The sequence below is a fragment of the Octopus bimaculoides genome, chromosome 24 (genome assembly GCF_046866305.1).
Source record: "Octopus bimaculoides isolate indiv1 chromosome 24, ASM4686630v1, whole genome shotgun sequence".
In the NCBI taxonomy this organism is placed as follows: domain Eukaryota; kingdom Metazoa; phylum Mollusca; class Cephalopoda; order Octopoda; family Octopodidae; genus Octopus; species Octopus bimaculoides.
The window spans coordinates 1,319,974-1,339,973 of record NC_142951.1 but is presented as its reverse complement, the minus strand read 5'-3'; the positions used below and the strand labels follow the sequence as shown (position 1 = coordinate 1,339,973).

At 37.3% G+C, this 20,000-nt stretch overlaps 1 protein-coding gene across 2 annotated transcripts in view; it reads right to left on the bottom strand.

Annotated features, from left to right (window-relative positions):
* LOC106876047 (recombining binding protein suppressor of hairless) overlaps positions 1-20,000 on the bottom strand; it is a 136,869-nt gene that overhangs the window by 116,512 nt on the left and 357 nt on the right. The gene's annotated exons all lie outside the window — the stretch shown is intronic.

The following is a 20,000-nucleotide window of genomic DNA, read 5'->3' as shown; positions in this document are numbered from 1 at the left end:
ACAAGGTCATTCCAGAAGTTTTGAAACTTTTTTACTAGAGGCAGTTATAACTGTTCTAGATTACAGTGATCTATAGCGTATTGTTACTATAAATCTAATAAGCTGACCTGCCACCAACTTTTGTTATTCCATATTGAAGAAGACACCACTTTGGACACTGTTTGTCAGAGCTGACTAGTTTGCAGAATACAGTCGGGATGTGAAGACAATTTGGAAACTTGCAATAAAGTTCTGTGTTAAACTGGGCAAAACTGTTACAGGAACTTGTGAAATGCTCTGGACTGCTGATGGGGGGTCAACTTGTGTGAGATGAGCGTCTGTTTGTCACCAGCGCAAGAGGCCAAGGAAAGCTCATTGTGATCCCCTTTTTTCAACAGCAAGACCATCATCTACATCCACTGGGTTCCATCAGGCCAGATGGTCTTTTGGAGGTTTGAAAGGGGGCGGGGTTCATGAAGAGATTTTACCGCACAAGGTCAGAGCTCCTGCATCAGTCCACAATGCCATCCTCGTAACCAACTACTTGACAGAGATGGGCATCGAAATTATCCACACCTTTGTTCCTGTGACAAAGGTCTTGGCTTAACGTTTGTTGTCCTGTTTAACAATGATTATATTTGCTGCTTCAGAAATCTGCAATGGCTCCATAACTGCCATCTCAGCTATAACCATGGAGCCCCAGTAAGCCATTACAGCACTTACCTAGCGTACCTAATCGTTTAGATCACCTGTGAACTAAACCCCCATACTTTGTATATATATATATATATATAGAGAGAGAGAGAGAGAAGAAAAAATGGGATTAAAAAATGCTGTAAGCAATCAAGCCAGCGCTCAGTATAGAGGAATGAGGTTAAATCTCCAACAGGTAGATTCCAGTAAATGTCTGTAGAATCCAGATCCCAAGTCAATCCTTATGTATGACAGGTGATTCCAACAATCCTTATGCAGAATTTTAAGAAATTCAGAGTATTTAATAACAACCAATGATATGTCTGAAGAAAGTCAAATCTTTATTAAAAATCACACCTAAAAAATCCAACAATTTAAGATATGATCTATAATAAAGATTTGATTTTCTTCAAACATATCATTGGTTGTTTATATATATATATATATATATATATATATATACCTCAGGAAGGTCATTACATGAATGAATTAATATGAATGTCTATGTACATGTGTGTGTGGGCCAAATAGAGCTCCTTGTTACTCATGGCCAGTGGCTTAAAGTTGATTAATAAGGTATTTCTTTGATGACAAGAACAGGATAGGTCAATTTTTCTATTAATAGAAACTGTAGGTTGCTGGGATATTGATGTGTGTGGGTGGGTGTTTGTCTCTGTCTTCCCCCACTCAGCAACCACTGCTGATGTGTTAACGACCCCATAATCTAGCGGTTCAGCAAGGGAGATCGATAGAATAAGGATCAAACTTTAAAAAAAAAAAAAAAAGTACTGGGGTTAATTCATTCAGCTAAAAATTCTTCAAGATGATGCCCCAGTATGGCCACAGTCTAATGACTAAAACAAATAAAAGATTATTTGCAAACTTCCAACTCACATCTCGATTGCAAGCTTAAAATAACATAAAATTTCTTCAAATTATCCCAATGTGTAACTAGTCTACAATTAAAATGTTTAATTAACAATTTCCTTCAGTAACCTTGCTTAATCATTCACTCTGCCGAATGATTTTATTTCATCTATAAACAAATGAAAATGATTAACCATCCTATCATACCTTATTAACTGACTGACAGAAAAATGCAGTCACCCAAATTATCTGGAATTCAAACTGTATGCCTAAGGCACCATTGCCACTGGGAAATTAAAATCATTAAGTTTTATTATAAGCCTTAATTATTATTGACTTGTTGATGTAGGTGCAGGCGTGGCTGTGCGATAAGAAGGTTGCACACCAACATGGTTCTGGGTTCCATCCCCCTGTGTGGCACTTTGGGCAAGTGGATTTGGTAGACAGAAACTGAAAGAAGCCCAATGTATATATGTGTGCATGCATGCATATGTTTGTCCCCCACCACTGGTGTTGGTGTGTTTATGTTCCTATAACTTAACAGTTCGGTAAAAGAGACTGATACATTAAGTACCTCGTTTTAAAAAAATGGTGCTGGGGTAAATTAATTTGACTAAAAATTCTTCAAAGCAATGCCCCAGGATGGCTGCAGCCTAATGACTGGAACAAGAAAAGAACTCTCAATTATAACACTGAAATAATTCACATTTTAAATGTCAGCCAGTTCTGGCTACTTCCAAAACACAATGAGAAATTTCACAAAGTAAATATTCAAGACAATCATAATTAGCACCAAATATATCATCTGTATATCTATAAATCAGTGGCTTAAATAGTTCTACCTTTTTTGTTATACTATTTAAGAGACTAAACTGTTATGATGATAAATATAAGTCAGCAAATAAGAGACTGCAGTAACCACCCATGGTGACGCCTTAACTTGTTTATATATTTCATTTGCATAGGAAGCATATGAATAAGAAACCACAAACTAAATTACCACCTTCAGGCTATCTTTTCTCCAATTCATACACCTCTTCTTAGGCAGAAAATCTCCACCATTTTTAATCAATATATTTTTAAATATCTCACTAAACACTAAATCTACAATTTGATAGAGCACATCTTCCACTAACTTTAATCTAACTTTGTATATACACTGTAAAAAATCATACACATATATTGTCTCCCATTCCTATATATATATATATATGTGTGTGTGTGTGTGTATATCAAGGAAACACACACATACATACTCAATATATCATCATCATCATCATCATCATATGATATTTGTCTTCAATGCTGGCATGGGTTGAATGGTACAACAAGATTCAATGAAATGCAAGGCTGCATCCGTGTCAGCTTTGGCATAGTTTCTATGACTGAATGCCTTTCCTAACGCCACTTTTCAGAATTTACTGGCTGTTTTTGTTTTTTTTTCTTTTGCGCCACCAACACCAGAGAGGTTGCTAAGTAACTTACAAAACAAAGAAAGAACAGATGGGAAAAGGAAAAGGATATATAACACTTCCTTTCACGTCACCCCCGTCTTACCTTTTGCTTAAGATAAGTGTTTGACTAGTTATTATGTTTTCTTTTTTAATTTTTCACTTTGTTTTATGATTGGCAAATCATAAATCAACAGAAGCCATACGATCGATGCAGTCATGGAAAAGTGAGCATCAAAATGATGGTGATGATAACTGGGGTTTCATTTAGTGACAAATTTTTTTTTTTTTTACATAAATTACAATAAAGAAAAATTGCCTTCTAGCATGTTGTGCTGGTGGCACGTTAGAAAATCATTCGAGCGAGGTCGTTGCCAGTACCGTTGGACTGGCTCCCGTGCAGGTGGCACGTAAAATACACCTTTTTGAGCATGGCTGTTGCCAGTATTGTGTGACTGGCCCTTGTGCCGGTGGTACGTAAAAGCACCCACTACACTCTTGGAGTGGTTGGCATTAGGAAGGGCATCCAGCTGTAGAAACTCTGCCAGATCAGATTGGAGCCTGGCGTAGCCATCTGGCTTGCCAGTCCTCAGTCAAATCGTCCAACCCATGCCAGCATGGAAAGCGGACGTTAAACGATGATGATGATGCCAAATAATCGTTAATTCATCAAAATACAAAGAATAATTTGAACACATTTTGACATTGGTTGTCAAAATGTCCTGTACTGACTCTACAAGGACCCGAGGTACTGGCTACTGTCAACTCATGGCAATACAAAGTGCCAGAAATATATTTTTATATATATAAAAAAAAAATCTAGAGGTTTGAATTTTGCTACATTTTACCAATTTTTTAAAATCACAATCAATAAAATATATTATTTAATGCTATTAACCAAAACTCTTTTGAATTCAAATTTTGCAGTAGTCAACTTTCAGTCTTTCATCCTTCTCGAGTCAATGACATTGGAGCAAAGCTTTGACCAGATTCAAACTGCCTCACTTGGGTTTCTAGTTTAAAACAATTGCCTAATTTTACCGCCTTAAAAGACATGACTGGTTCTTTCAGACAACAGAACAGCCATGCAAAGATTCACCAACCAATCCATACTGGCAGACATGTATTAACAAACAGAGGCAAACATTAAAGAAAAGTTAAGTAAGCTTCCCACCAAATTATACTTTGAAGGTTCTAGAAAGACTTGCCCAGGGTTATAAAAAACTGGCTGTGTGAACCCCACACCAGAACCAACTCAGATTCTACATAGAGCATTGACACCTTGAGCCATGAGATGTGCTCTCATTTCATTCTACTCAGGCCCTATATAATATAAACTGAAAATACATGTTTGACGAAAGGTAAATCATCCTCATTTTAATGAGGACATACATCCACCATTCTCTCTAATTATCTGACATGATAAAAACACAGAGAACACCCTGTGAAATGGATGGCACTAGGAAGGGGATCCAACCATGCCAAAGCAGACATTAGAGCAGCCCTCTAGTTCATTACACTTTTACTTCTTTCAGTCATTTCGATTGTGGCCATGCTGAAGCACTGCTGCATTTTAGTCGAAGAAATCGTTCCCTGGATTTATCCTTTGTAAACCTGGTATTTATTCTACCAAGAATACACAAAAAAAAAAGATTAAATTAACTGCACTAATGATTAACTTTACATTAACATTTTTATTTTTCATTTTCTTTTTAAACATTTATAAGAAAAATAAATAACATTTTTGCATATTTCTGCTTTGAAAAATGACAAAAATGTTTAAAGAATTTACAGAATTTAAGTCAGAAAAATATGATTTATAAGGAATTTTGCCAATAATAGATTTCAAAGATACCACCAAAATCTTTCTACTCTTTTGAGGAAAAAAAATGTCCATTAAATTAATCGTTAGAACAGGAAGAAATAAAAAAAAAATAACCACATTTTTTGAAATTACTGTCTGGTAATACTAGAGTTCGTATCACTACAGGTGTTTCCGTTTCTCTGTTGCTTCTTTCAGTCATTGGACTGAGACCATGCTGGGGCACTACCATGAAGGCTTTTAGTCAAACAAATCAACCCCAGTATTTTTCTCTTTTTTGAAGTCTGGTATTGGTTCTATCGGTCACTTTTGCCAAACCGCTAAGTTATGGAAACGTAAACAAACTAACACCAATTGTGAAGTGGTAATGAAGACAAGCACAAAGGAATATATATACATACACATTTTTTTTCCTCAAAAGAGTAGAAAGATTTTGGTGATATCTTTGAAATCTATTATTAGTGTCCATCTGTTCTAATTTAATTAAATTCTATGTCTTTGTGCAGCTGAGGATTGTCCTGCATTTTTAAATTGATGTAATGATTACATTGTTCAATTAAATGGAGCTGCATGAAACGATCGTACTGCATTACCTCTGGATATCCTTGTTGCTTATTTTGATTACATATATATATACATACACATGCATGCATATATGCACATACATGCGCATGTGCGCAAAGCATTGGTCAGCCCTGAATTTTAGTAGAAGACACATCCCAAAGTGCCATGCAGTCGCTTTGAACCTGTGACCACATGGTTGTAAGTAAGCTTTTTAACCACACAGCCATGCATGTGCCTGTTTCCGTATCCCTCTTGAGTAGATCCCACTTAAAGCCTCACTTTTAACTAATTAGGAATCTACAAGAGGCTTTTCGTAGAAAGTTAACAACAAAAGTGAAACAATATATTCATTCAAGTGGATAGCAACGATTTATTTAACATTCAAAGATAAATCATAGCCTCCATAGTTCCATATAGCTTCATAGACAAAATTTATATTACAGAAATAGGCATAGCTTCCCAACCAATTACATGATACCTTGGGAAAGTTTCTTCAACTGTATCCTTGGATCAACCAAAACCTTGTGAGTGAATTTGAGAGATGGAAACTGAAAGAAGCCTGTCATGTATGTATGTATACATATTCATATATATTCATGTTAATTCACCAAGAAACCGAATTTCTGTAATATTATTTTTGAAATTTCTCCTCTATCCCCAAATAAGGGTCGTAAAGTTTGTCCCTAAGCTTTGTAAGGTAATAAATGCGAAATCACCCGAGTTAAGTGAACTTCTTCAGTTTTATTAATCATGACTCGACAAAAGAAAGACATCTTTTCACTCCCTGTATTTGTGTGTGTGTGTGTGTGCACGTGCGTGTGTGTGTGTGTGTGTGTATGTGCACGTGTGTGTGTGTGTGTGTGTGTGGATGAGTATAACTATTACTGGGCCCAATCTGGTTACGCATTGTATTTTAGTGCCCCTTTATGTGTATGTGTGTGTGTGTGTGTGTGTGTGTGTGCGTGCATGCACACACATACACATATATATATATATGTGCATATACATGTATACACACACACACACCACACAAAAAATAAGAATGACAAAACAGAAAAACAAAATATAAAAAAAGAGTTGTCATTTCCTGGCCTTTGCTGATCTCATCTAATGCTAAATATATCTAAAACTGTATACTTACTTATATACTCTCTCTCTCTCTCTCTCAAGCTTCCATACATTATTACTGAGTGTGACTGACATGACACACAGGACATTCCAATAACACACCCCACGCCCCACAACACACACACACACACACACTAACTAACTACCTACAGTACTAAGCATATACTAAATAACTTCTCTATGAAGTCCCACATCATTGGCTCATAGAAGCACCAGTTGACAAAAGATTTCAACTTTATGTAACAGTGTATGAAGAAGTGAAACAGCCAAGTGCAGAATTTATCAGCTGATCCATCAATTAGTTAACAGGTTTTGGTTTCTTAATTGCAAGAGTCTCAATATATATTTGGCAAATACACCTAATTCTACACACTTCAGCTCTCCTGGCTAGCCATTCTCACTTTGTTATAATGAAAATAGCCATGTGTCTCTTTCACAGCAAGAAGCCTGTTCTATTCTATCTAGCCCCTTCTTTTAAACTTTAAACTTTCATCTATCATAGAGCTACCTCCGTCTCTATTCTCTGTTGTCTGTCAGTCGCCTGCCATTCATTCTTTTACCCTGTCTCTCTGCCTCTCTAAAACTGATCTCTTTTAACCCGTAAGCATTTAATCCAGCTATATCCGGCCCAAATAGTCAACCTATTTTATGCTAAAACTGACCACATCTGACCTCACATACCAACTCTACAATATCATTCTAAAAATATACAAATGCACCATTGAAATCTTGAAGCTACAAGATAATGCATGATTAATTCAAAGCAATGTGAATAAATATGTTTGAGAAAGAAATCTGAATGCTAAAAGTGTTAATACACCCCAGTACAAATTTAATTGGATCGTTGGAGCCTGGGGGAGTCATCTGGTTTACCAGTCCTCAGTCAAATCGTCCAACCCATGCCAGCATGGAAAGCGGACGTTAAACGATGATGATGATGATGATCTGTGGTGATGTCATCACTCAAACATCAAAAAACTGGACCATTTCATTGGCCCAATTTCTGCAGACATCATTACTCAATCTGCCAAAACTCTGTTGGCCATTTTACAATGAATTTTCTTGACTGAAAATAACGAGTCTGGTGTTCAAATCAACATACAGACCAGTTATATATTAAATCCTTTAACATTTAAACTGGTTATATCCAGTCTAAATATTCTACTTATTTTATGTTCAAACTGGCCAGATCTGGCTTCTCACACTTACCCTACAATGCCTCAATAAACTCTATCTGACCAATGCGAGCATGGAAAAGTGAACATTAAAACAACAACAATCATTGTCATGAAAAGGATGACCCTTTCAAAGTACATTCAAAGATTTCTATTTTAATAAAAATTTAATGAAGAAACATGAAATGATTGCAACGAAGCTTTATGGAAAGATGTTAACTGCCATTGGCACTACAAATGGAAGAACTGAATTTTGTAAGCGGAATGAAAAGAGAAAAACAACAACAAAAAATGATTTTCAAATTAATAAAAGGGAAAAAATAACAAATATAATAAAAAGGAATAACAAAAAACTCCACCCCCAGAGAGCCTATCTTAAATGTTGCTACCCCAAAACTTCCAGAAATACTATAATTTTATTAGAATTTTTCTTGTTGTTGTTGTGTTATAGTATTTTGAAAGAGTTCCCATAAAAATCGTACAAGAAGGCAATAATGTCATTTCAGAGAAATGTAATGAAAAGATGTTAAAATAAGATTGTGACTGTTTGAACACTAATCTATCTATCGTTGAAAAATAAGAAATAAACTTGTGGGAAAATTCTTAAAACATACGACACAAGAAAATTTAGGCTACAATCCTGATCACATAGAGTGGCTCAAATTCTGTTCTACAAAATATAACGCCCACCTCCCCTCCTGGCTTGTCACACCACCCCTCGCATAAGTCGGATTTCTTATACATCGCTGTAATAGAATCCCCTTCCTTCTAAGTCTATTATTTTCTTAAGAAATGTAAAAAAAACACATTTTTTTTAAAAGCATAGCATTAAATAGGATATCCAAAGGTTATTGATAATTAATCAAGAGAGGAAGGAGAGAGTAAGCGACAAACAAAAATACCGTTAGAATAACAAGACAACTCCTGCTTAGATATCAAAAACGAACAGCAACGTGGGAAGCAGAGTTTCTAGCTAACAAACCAATGAGGTGTAGAGCGCACATATACACATATATATATACACTAAATATGTGTATATGTGCATATGATCCTCAAGAAAATGGGATCATAAACAGAAATAATATTATTGATCTCATTTGACTAAACGATGTGACCAATTTTGGTTTATGAGAAATATTATAGTTAACTGGGGATCATCCCTCTGTGTATTACTGGTATTCGTAATAATCGCTGAGAAATAAAAAGGTAAAGCGGAAGAGTAACAAAAGTAAATGTCACAAGTAATTTACTTCAATGATCTACTGCTTCTTTGAATTAGTTAGAATCTGTAAACTGGGGTAAGAAAAAAACATCAGGTTGCATCCCAACCACATGGTTCCAGGTTCAGTCCCACCTTAGGCAGGTGTCTTCTACAATAGCTCAAGGCTGATCAAAGCTTTGTGAGTGGATTTGGTAGATGGAAACTGAAAGAAGCCCATTGTGTGTGGTATGTGTGTGCATGCATGACTGTTTCTTGGCCTTAACGTCACACAACAGCTGTAAACGAGTGTCACCATCATACAAGTAGTGTCATTCATTTTCAATATTCTGCCATAAACATGTTTTGCCATGGGGAAATATTACCTTGCTTGGAAACAAGATAATGGTTGGTGACAGGAAGGGTACCCAGCCATAGAAAATCTGCCTCAACAAATTCTGTCTGATCCATGCAAGCACAGAAAAATGGGTATGATGATGATGGTGGTGGTGGTGGTGGTGGTACTATCCAACGTAGTTCAGGGCAAGGACAGATGCATTTTTGACATATAGAAGGGTACTGGGGGTACTCGGTGCTGGTGAAGTGAAGGGTTGGACTGGTAGAAGCAGTTCAGCTCTTTAAACCACCACCTCCTACTTCCACCTTTTGCTTACTGACGCACAAAGATGATACAATCTTTTAATTGGTTTATTTATTTATTTATCAAGTTCCAGTTTCAAAAAAAAGAGGAAAGTAAAAATATAAAAAAAAACAACCAGTTGTGGCTGGTTCTGTAACACAAAGGAACAAGACAGGCAACAATAACTGGTTCGTAAAAGGGAATCATTTTCAACAATAAGTGCAATACTTACAGACAGAACCCCCCCCCCCCCCACACACATTTTAGTGAAAAGCATTATGATAGTCATCATCATCATCATCATCATCATCATCACCACCACGACCACCACCAACATCATCACCACCACCATCATCATCACCATCACCATCATAGTTTAACATCCACCTTCCATGCATGCATGGGTAGGACGGTTGACAGAAGCTGGCCAAGTAGAAAAACTACCCTAAGCTACTGTGTCTGTTTTGGCAGGGTTTTTATGGCTGGATGCCCTTCTTAACACCAACCCCTCACTAGAGAGGGCTCAGTGTGCTTTTTATGTGGTGTTATCACAGGTGAGGTTAGTTTTGACTTGATTTTTACTGCTGGATACCCTTCCAAATGCCAACCACTTTACAGTGTGGACTGGGATGCTTTTTGCATGGCACCAGCACTGACAGGGTTACCTAGTAACTCGCAAGACAAGGGATTATGAGAGAGGCAGGGGGGCATTTGAGAATGGGAACTCGTGTCAGAGGATGAAAGGTTAGAGGGTGACAAAGAGACAGAGAGGCAGAAACAGGGGTCTTGCTATAACGGAGGAGGAATTGGAGGAGGTGATCCAGTATCAGATGAAAGGTTAGAGTGTGATAGAGAAATAGGGAGGAAGAAATAGGGGTCTTGCTATAGAGGAGGTACATAGGTACCCAGTAAGAGAGAGAGGGTCTGATTAACCAGCTGAGCATGTCCCTTACTGGCTGACGATATGTGCATCTCTGATCATGAGCAGAAATAGAGGTGGAGCACCATAGTCATGTGTTGAGAGAAATTCTTTGGGGTTGAACAATTCACCTCTGGAAACATGGGTGTTCTGTTCATCATCCTTCAACAACCCTTATTCAGGGACCTTTTAAGTGGGATGGGCTACTTGACCTGAAGAAAATTCTAACTGGACCCCATCTGCGAGGTCATATGCTGTTTATCTTGACATGAGGTCACCATGTCATGCATGTGCCTGGTGTACCCTTATCCGACAAGTAGTCATGATGGGTATATTGGGCTTTGTATATCTGTACCCCAGCATCATTATGGTGGTTTGTGCTGCACTCTCACTCAATAATAAAGATAATAATAATAAAACATAATATTAAAAAAATATAAAGATTTGCTCAATGAAATCAAATGCATGTGACATCTCAAGGGGGTTATGATACCAGTGATTTTAGGAGCACTAGAAATAGTAAAAAAAGGAGCAGAAACTTATTTGAGAAGGATCCCTGCCAGAAGTGTAAAAAGTTGTTTTAACTGGTACGTCACACGTATTGAGAAGAACACTATCGCTGTCAGAATGATTACCATCCATGTAAATAATTTTTTGCTACATAACTTAATTTGATTTTGTAAATGAACAATCTGGTTCGTTTATTTTAATGATCCATCAAATGAATACAGTGAGTTTCTTTGCCCTAGGTGTCAGGAAGACACTCGGCAAGAAATGGAAATAAAATTGAAAGAAGAAAAAACTCATAGTAATAATAATTCTTTCTACTATAGGCGCAAGGCCTGAAATTTTGGAGGTGAGCGGGGGGGCTAGTCAATTACATCGACCCCAGTATTTCACTGGTACTTAATTTATCAACCCTGAAAGGATGAAAGGCAAAGTCAACCCTGGTGGAATTAGAACTCAGAACGTAGCAGCAGACGAAATACTGCCAAGCATTTCACTCGGTGTGCTAACGGTTCTGTCAGCTCACCCACCTTCACTCATCATAATAATAATAATAATAATAATAACAATAATCTTTTCTACTTACAGACACAAGGCCTGAAAGTTAAGTGAAAGGGCAAGTTCATTACACTAACCCTCAGTATGCAGCTGGTACTTATTTTATCAATTTTGAAAGGATGAAAGGCAAAGTCGACCTCGGTGGAATTTGAACTCAGAACATCAAGACGGACATAAAGACAGATGAAATGCTGGCAAACATTTCGTCCGGCAGGATAACAACTCTGCTAGCTCGCTGCCCCTAATATTAATAAATACACCAAAAGACTGCCATTGAAGATTTTTATCCCCAAGTAAAAAAAAAAAAGAAAAAAAACTGTCAACTTAAGAGGTGGTGATGGTGGTGGTGGCGGCGAAGGTGGTGGTTGTGGTGGCGGCGAAGGTGGTGGTGGCGGCGAAGGTGGTGGTGGTGGTGGTGGCGGCGAAGGTGGTGGTGGTGGTGTCGAGAGTGGAGGAAATGACTTTTGATAGTCAATGACATATTTTGTCATGGGAATAACTCATTGAAGTCAGTAAAAACAGAAAGTGCTAAGCTGTCTCCTCTTCCTTCCCCTACCACAACGACGACGACTACTACTACTACTACTGCTACTACTACTACTACTACTACTGCTGCTGCTACTACTACTACTACTACTACTACTACTACTACTACAGAGGTCACACACACTCACATGCACACACACACACTCTTAACATAAACATTTATACATGTTCCCATATATATATACAGACACACTTTTACATAAACATATACGAGGCATTCAGCTCAACACATACACACACAGCAACACACACACACACACACAGAGAAACACAGATACTGGAATGAGTGCATATATGAAATCACTCTCGGAATCAGAAATTTTTTTTCCTTGCTAGTAATAGTAGTAGTAGTAGTAGTAGTAGCAGCAGCAGATATTGTGGTGGTGGTGGTGGTAAAAGCAGCAGCAGCAATTTTAGTAGTAGTAGTAGTAGTAGTAGTAGTAGTAGCAGTAGTAGTAGTGGTGGTAGTAGTAGTGGAAGTGGTGGTGTTGGTAGTGGAAATTGTGGTGGTGGTGGTAGTAGTAGTAGTGGTAGTAGTAGTAGTGGCAGCAGCAACAACTGAAATAGTAACTGTAGTAGCGGTAGTAGTAGTACTGGTGGTGGTGGGGGGGGGGGGTAACAGATATAATATTTATGATTAACATTTCTATTAACTGCTTCCTAAAAAAAAAGGGAAAAAACGAAAAAATGCATTTGTCTTCATAGTAACAGAGAACCAGTCACCTCCCACCCCGTCACCCCACCCCCACAGCCCTAATGTTTGAAAATAATGCGATGCTCTCATATTTGGGGCCAATGAACCAGAAAATTCCAACCAATCAAAATGACTGTTATTTTCTAAATAATTGATTTCGGGGTTTAAAAGGGAAATAAAAAAAAAAGATTAGAAATCACAGCCATGGCCGTGTAGTGAGATATTTGCTTCCCAACCACATGGTTCCGGGTTCAGTCCCACTGTGTGGCATTTTGGGTAAGTGTCTTCTATAGCCTTGTGAATGGATTTGGTAGACGGAAACTGAAAGAAGCCTATTGTGTGTGTGTGTGTGTGTGTGTGTGTGTGTGTGTGTGTGTTTGTTCCACCCCCCACCATCACTTGACAACCAATGCTGGTGTGTTTACGGCCCCATGACTTAGCGGTTCAGCAAAAGAGACCGACAGAATAAGTACTAGGCTTACAAAGAATAAGTCCTGGGGTTGATTTGTTCGACTAAAGGCAGTGCTCCAACATGGTCGCAGTCAAATGACTGAAACAAGTTTTCATTATTTTCAAAATTAGCTGAAACAAAGGCAGTTTATTTCAGTGAGAAGATGGGAATAAAAGAAAGGGTTCCAAGAATATTCCAAGGTTTGAAATTGTCCTTTGGTTATAGTAACATCTATCTCAGTTCATTACGGATCTCTGATGTAAAAAACATAATAAAGAGCTGGAAAGAAATTTATCTGGGATTTATTGAAGCAAGTCAGCGAAGAGAAAGTTAAAGGGAAAATTAATACATGGATGTGCAATTAACTTTCATGAAATTTAGGTTTAAGTAGAATTGAATCTCACGAATGTTGGTCATGGATGGACTGTCCTAGATCAGGGGTTTGCTTGGGGCTAAACAATAAGAACATCCTTGAAAACACAGAACTGAAAATTAACCGTTCACTTCTAACAATGTGTGCAGGAAGGAAAAATGTTGCTAAAGCAGACAATGGTTGTGTAGATAAGAAGTTCAATTCTCATCGACATGGTTTCAAGTTCTGTTCCACAGCATGGAACCTTGGGCACCACCAGCACCAGCAGAAATAGCAGCATCAACATCAACATCAACAGAAGCAGCATTGCCAGCAGCAGTATTCGAAGATACATCGGATGTTCCACAAACAAGGAGATCCTCTTCAACCACAGATCCGGAAGGATGAAAGGACTCTACACACAATCTTATGAAAGATCCTTTGAATACCAGGCCCTTACATCAACGGGAGCAAACATAGCAAGCTGTATGGGCGAGAATATGAAAGAACTCCCTGGGGAACACCTTAAATACCAGGATGAAAGTCTGCAGACCCTACTTAGACTTCAGATTCCTACTGAAGTCCTGGGACCCACAAGCTGACCAGGTCGATTATGGATAGCAGTCTAAGGGAGATAATCCTTTGCACTTAACCCTTTTCCTTTGTCTGTGTGTCCAACAACTAGCCACAAGGTCTTTTCTCTCTCCACTTTGAAGAGAAGTTATAGGCCACTGGCCAATAGGGTCTGAAGTGACGCTGCAAAGCTGGTGCTTTATGGAAGTGGAACCCTGGGCAATTCCGTAGCCCAGCCATAACTTGGGCAAGTGTGTCTTCTACCATAGTCTCGAGCTGACCAAAGCCTTGTGAGTGGATTTGGTAGATAGAAACTGAAAGAAGCCTGTTGAATGTTGGGCCTCACTGAGGCAATAAGAAGTGACTGAGACCTTTGGAGATATGCTGTGCTTGAGACGACCCAACAAGCTAAGTGAGATCATAGCTATGGCCTATGCCAGCATCGCATAACCAGCCCATTTAAGAGCTCCCTTCAACCGTCAGACAAAGTGCTGTAATCGCTGTTGTGGCTGATGTCAATGCTACCTAACTGGCACCCATGCCGGTGGTACATAAAAAGCACTGTTCAAGCATGGTCGACACCAGGCCCACCGGACTGGTCCCTGTGCCGGTAGCACATAAAAAGCACCCACTTCACTCTCGGAGTGGTTGGCATCAAGAAGGACATCCAGCTGTAGAAACCATGCCGAAACTGATCTTGCTTGTGCTTGTACCACATAAAAAACACTTAGTCCACTTTGCCAGATGGTTGGTGTTAAGAAGGGTATCCAGCTGTAAAAACCCTGCCTGGTTTTTACAGGCAGGTGCAGGCTCCTGCCCAGCCAGCTCAAACTGTCCAACCCACAACAGTATGGAAGGCAGATGTTAAATGATGATGATGATGATGATATACACATATATATACAGGGAGAAAGACAAACATACAGAAAGATAGATGGCCTCATCGGTGTTGATGTCATGTAAAAAAAAAAAAAACACCCAGTATACATTCTGTAAAGTGTTTGGTGTTAGGAAGAGCATCCAGCCGCAGAAACCATGCCAGAGCAGACAATGGAGATCGGCTCACCAGCTCCAAACAGTCCAACCCATGCTAGCATGGGAAAATGCGTTAAATGATGGTGATGATGATGATATATGACCTACACGTTTAATAAAAGTCCTGGTCACGAAAACAAAAAAGAAGTGTAATAGGTGTAAAAAATGTGTAGAAAACGAATATGAAAATAAATATTTGTGCAAACGAATGGTGGGAAGAGACGACTTTCGGAAAATTCACAAAATCCGATTTTTTCCCTCATAACTTTCAGGAAAACGTATCTATGTCGATAAAATCTTATGGAAATACCGTTCAAATGGCACAGATAACGATTATAAAGAAATTTCTGGGGGAAAATGTTTTCTGAAGCGGTGGGGAGAGGATTTTGGAAAATTTACGCGATCCGATTTTCCCCCTCATAACTTTCAGGAAAATGGAAATCTTTCAATGAAATTTTACAGAAACACCTTTCAAGCAGCATAGATTACGATTATAAAGATATTTGCAGGAAAATGTTTTCCGAAGGGGTGGGGAGAGGACTATCGGAAAATTCACACGATCCGTTTAGCACCAGGTCACCAAAACGAAAAAAGAAATTGTCTATTAGGTGTAAAAAAACGTGCAGAAAACGAATGAAAACAAAAATTTGTGCAAATGAACGGGGAACGGGGTGGGGAGAGGACTTTCGGAAAATTCACAAGATCCGATTTTTTTCCCTCAATCGTGTGAATTTTCCGGAAGTTCTCTCAAATTTTGGTTTTCATATTCGTTTTCTACCCATTTAAAAAAATTTTTATACTATGTCTGAAAAAAACACGGAATGGTCACAGTTGGAACGTCTCTGACACAACTGATCTGCTGTTAAAGATAGCTTTATGGAGGACAGGAGACGTGATGTGAGGGATGAGAAGTTGTCATCCTTCATTTATTATTCTTATTTCTTTATATTCTTTAATCGTGACTGACAATAAGTCTTTAGTCATCATTCACCTATTTTCGTTTAATAAGAGGAAAGAAAATAACTATAATCTTGCAAAGTTTCCTCTGCACCATACAATTCACAACTCTATGTTGTTTATATAAATGTGAAAGATAGTTTTTAGACATTCAAACCAAAACATCTTTTTTTGGTAAACTTGTCCAGTCTCTACATTAACGACCTTCTTTGCAAAACAAGGAATGACGTAGAAACGACCTACTGTATTCCCTAAATGTCTACAAAACATCTAAAGTACGGTGTTTATTATTTATAAAATATACAATAAAACGGTAATTAAGTCTATTTAATTAGTGTTATTAATAACAGGCTCCCTCGTTCAGTCACAAATTATTATTTTTTTCTATATGACTGGAATCCCCGAATGTTTTTACTAAAACTTTCAAGCGAGCTGTTTTTATGTCTATAAAATATACAATAAAACGCTAATTAACTCGGTTTAATTAATTATATGTCACTTCTGTAAAATGATTTATTTTTGGCAATTAAATGAACGTTTCAATGTGGTCCCTTCCGTTTTGTACCAAGGGAGGGGTCATTGTTGACGAACACATTCGACAACTTTATTCGTTTTTATTTACTATTGGCGGAAATACCGAGCGTCAGGAAAATACTTCACAGTATTTCTTCCGATTTTTTACGTTCTGAGTTCAAACCTCACCGAGGTCAACTTTGCCTTTTACTCCTCTGCGATCGATAAAATAAAGTACCAATCTAGTGCTAGGTCGATGGTACCAGCTAGTCCCGCCCTCTTCAAAATTGTTAGCCTTCTGTCTAAATTAGAAACCTTTATTATTGGGATTCCCTCGTTGGTCCTAATTGGAGTTATTCCCAAAATCATTCATCTGTTCACAAACTTTGTATATACAACATATAATTCCATCTCATTTCACCGCTTTCCCCCCTTTCTTCCCTTCATTTTTAATGTACCCCCCCCCCCCATAAATTGTAGACTATCCTTGTGATGTCCCCTCATCTATGCCCGAGGCAAATAAAAGAAACCACAGTTCGAATTCTGCCGAGGTTGACTTTGCCTTTCGTCCTTTCAGAGTCGATAAAATAAATACCAATTGAACACTCGGATCGATGTAAATCGACCTCAACCCCACCACCACCTTCACCCCGAAATTGCTGGCCTTGTGCCAGAATTTGAAACCAATATTATTATTATTATTATTATTATTATTATTATTATTATTATTATTAACGGCGGAAGTAGCAAAACGTTGGACTATCCCTTGCAAGGTCAACTTAATTTCCTTTTAGAATCGATAAAACAAAGTCGGATTGGGGTCGAACCAAATCTGTGGTCGTCTGCCAAACTTAGACATTGTTGTTGGTTAATCTTGCAGACGGGTGTTCAACGACTACGTTTCCTCGTAATTTTCTGAAAAATTTTGTAATTTTTCAATGAAACTTTGCAGAGATAACTTTTCGACAGTGTACCTTACATTTATGTTGATAAAATTTAGAAAAACTAAGAAGAAAAGGATTTTTTTTTAACGAGTTTCGCATCGTTCTCGCCGCCTCATTTGTCCCGCCTGCCATTCAACTTTTGTAGCTTCAATAATTTCCACTATTTTTCCAGATTGATATGTATAAAACATCAACATTACACTCACGAAAATGTATTTTTACAAAAAGAAAATGCATTTTAAAGAGAGTTATGAGTGAAAAGGATCCAAAACCCTTTTAAAAAATGTTAAATATTATCAACATAATATTTAATCTACACCCTTGAAAATTTATCGCATCAAAATTTCATTAAAAAATATACTTTTTCAGAAAGTTATGAAGAAACAAAATTTGAAATTGGGGCATCAAACTGTAGTTATGCATTCTTTGCGAGGTCAACTTGTGTCTTTCGTCCTTCCGGAATCAATTAAAGTGAAGTAGGGCATACATTACCAACCAACACAAGTGTGTCCCACGCCCGATTTTGTTTCCTCATAACTTTTAGAAAAATGAATCATTTTTAAATGAAATTTTCTACAAATACCTTTCAGACGGTATAGATTCGAATTATATCGGAATTTAATATGAAAATGATAATAATAAAATATTGGTGATTGCACACACATACATATTAAACACATCACAATTTTTTTTCAAAATTTAATTTGTAGATATATGTGATGTGTATGCGACCAGCTTTTAATTTTATTTCCCTTTTATCTTTAATTCCGCCAGAGTCGTTATATCTGAAAGGTATTTGTGGGAAATTTCTTTTAAAAATACCCATTTTTCTGAAAGTTATGAAAGAAACAAAATCGGGGACTTGTGTAGGTAACACTTTATTTGAGGGGAGGGGACCAAATGTGTGTCCTTCAGCCAATCTCTGACATTATTCTCGTTAAACACCTTAATTACATTGTGTTAATTAGTTAGGTTCCAGACATTGAAAAATTATGGAATTAAATTTTGTTTTTATGAAAAAAAAACTTAACCCCATTGATTTGAAATGCAAAAAAAGAAATTTGAAAAATGCCAGCCAGGGCGGGGAAATCCAAACTTATGTGGGACATGAGATATTCTGAAAGTCGGCCAGGGAGTGTTCAATATAAATTAGTTCAATCTTCTTAAAATCATTTGACCATGGGTTTATCTCATAAATTATTATTATAATTCTTGCTAATGAATGATTTCCAAATCAAAGACAATATGGACAGCATTTATCGTCGCATTTACTGTCCTCAATTCGTTATTATTCAGTTACCAAGGGGCTGGAATTTCGTTATTTTATCTATTTATTTATTAATTTGGGTGATCAGAATTTTTTTTTTTTTTATCATTTGATTATTTTAGCTTCATTATTTGATATTTAAGAGGAAAAATCTTAACATAACACCAATTAATTCAATACTTCTTTACCATTTTGCTGTGGCTCGACTCAACTTCTTTACAACAAATTACTTTCTGTGTTCACTTTAAAATTCAACAAACAATTTTAAAATTCTCAATTAAATAAATGTATAAATATAAATCCAAAACAATCAGTCAATTTTTTTTATGTTCAAATTAGTGAAACCCCCAACCCTTAGGGAATTAACCGACAACATAATATATATTAAAAGGCCAATTGGAAATTAGGACCATAACAGCAAAAGGTACCCCGAGAGAGCGTTAGGAAGGTACCCGTAAGTGTTAGGAAGTGGACGGGGCTCGCTTTAGTTTGTTACTCTTATTTTGAGACAGACATGAGAAAAAAAATTAGGACATCCCTACACAATTGTGACCCCAAACGGAACCTTGTTTTCTCATGAGAATTTCTGAAAGTTATGAGGAAACAAAATCGAAGAGGACACACTTGTATAAGTATGCCAAATTAAGATCATTGATATATTTTGAGGTTCCAGAAGCGAACTGGATTATCAATCACATACAAAAATAAACATGCAATCGAAAATGTTATTTAAGTTTTTACGTTCAAAGTTCAAATCCTGCCGAGGTCAATTGTGCCTTTCCATTATTACTGGGTCAATAAAACAAAAAGTATTTAGTCAAGTACCAAACTCTAATCAAAACTATTTTGTACCTTTTATTTAAAACAAATTAATAATGCTTTTAACTTTGATTTTAAATCCTTTGCTTGAAAATTCCAGAATATTCGTCCGATTCCTTTGATGTCTCTAATTACAATCACAAATATTTCTCTGGCGATCGCGAGGGGGGTAAGTCGATTACATCGATCCCTCAGTATGTAACTGGTACTTATTTTTATCGACCCCTGAAACGATGAAAGACAAAGTCGACCTCGACGGAATTTGAACTCAGAACATAAAAGGCGGATGAAATGCCGCTAAGCATTTTGTCCGGCGTGTTAAAGATTCTGACAGCTCGCCGCCTCAGT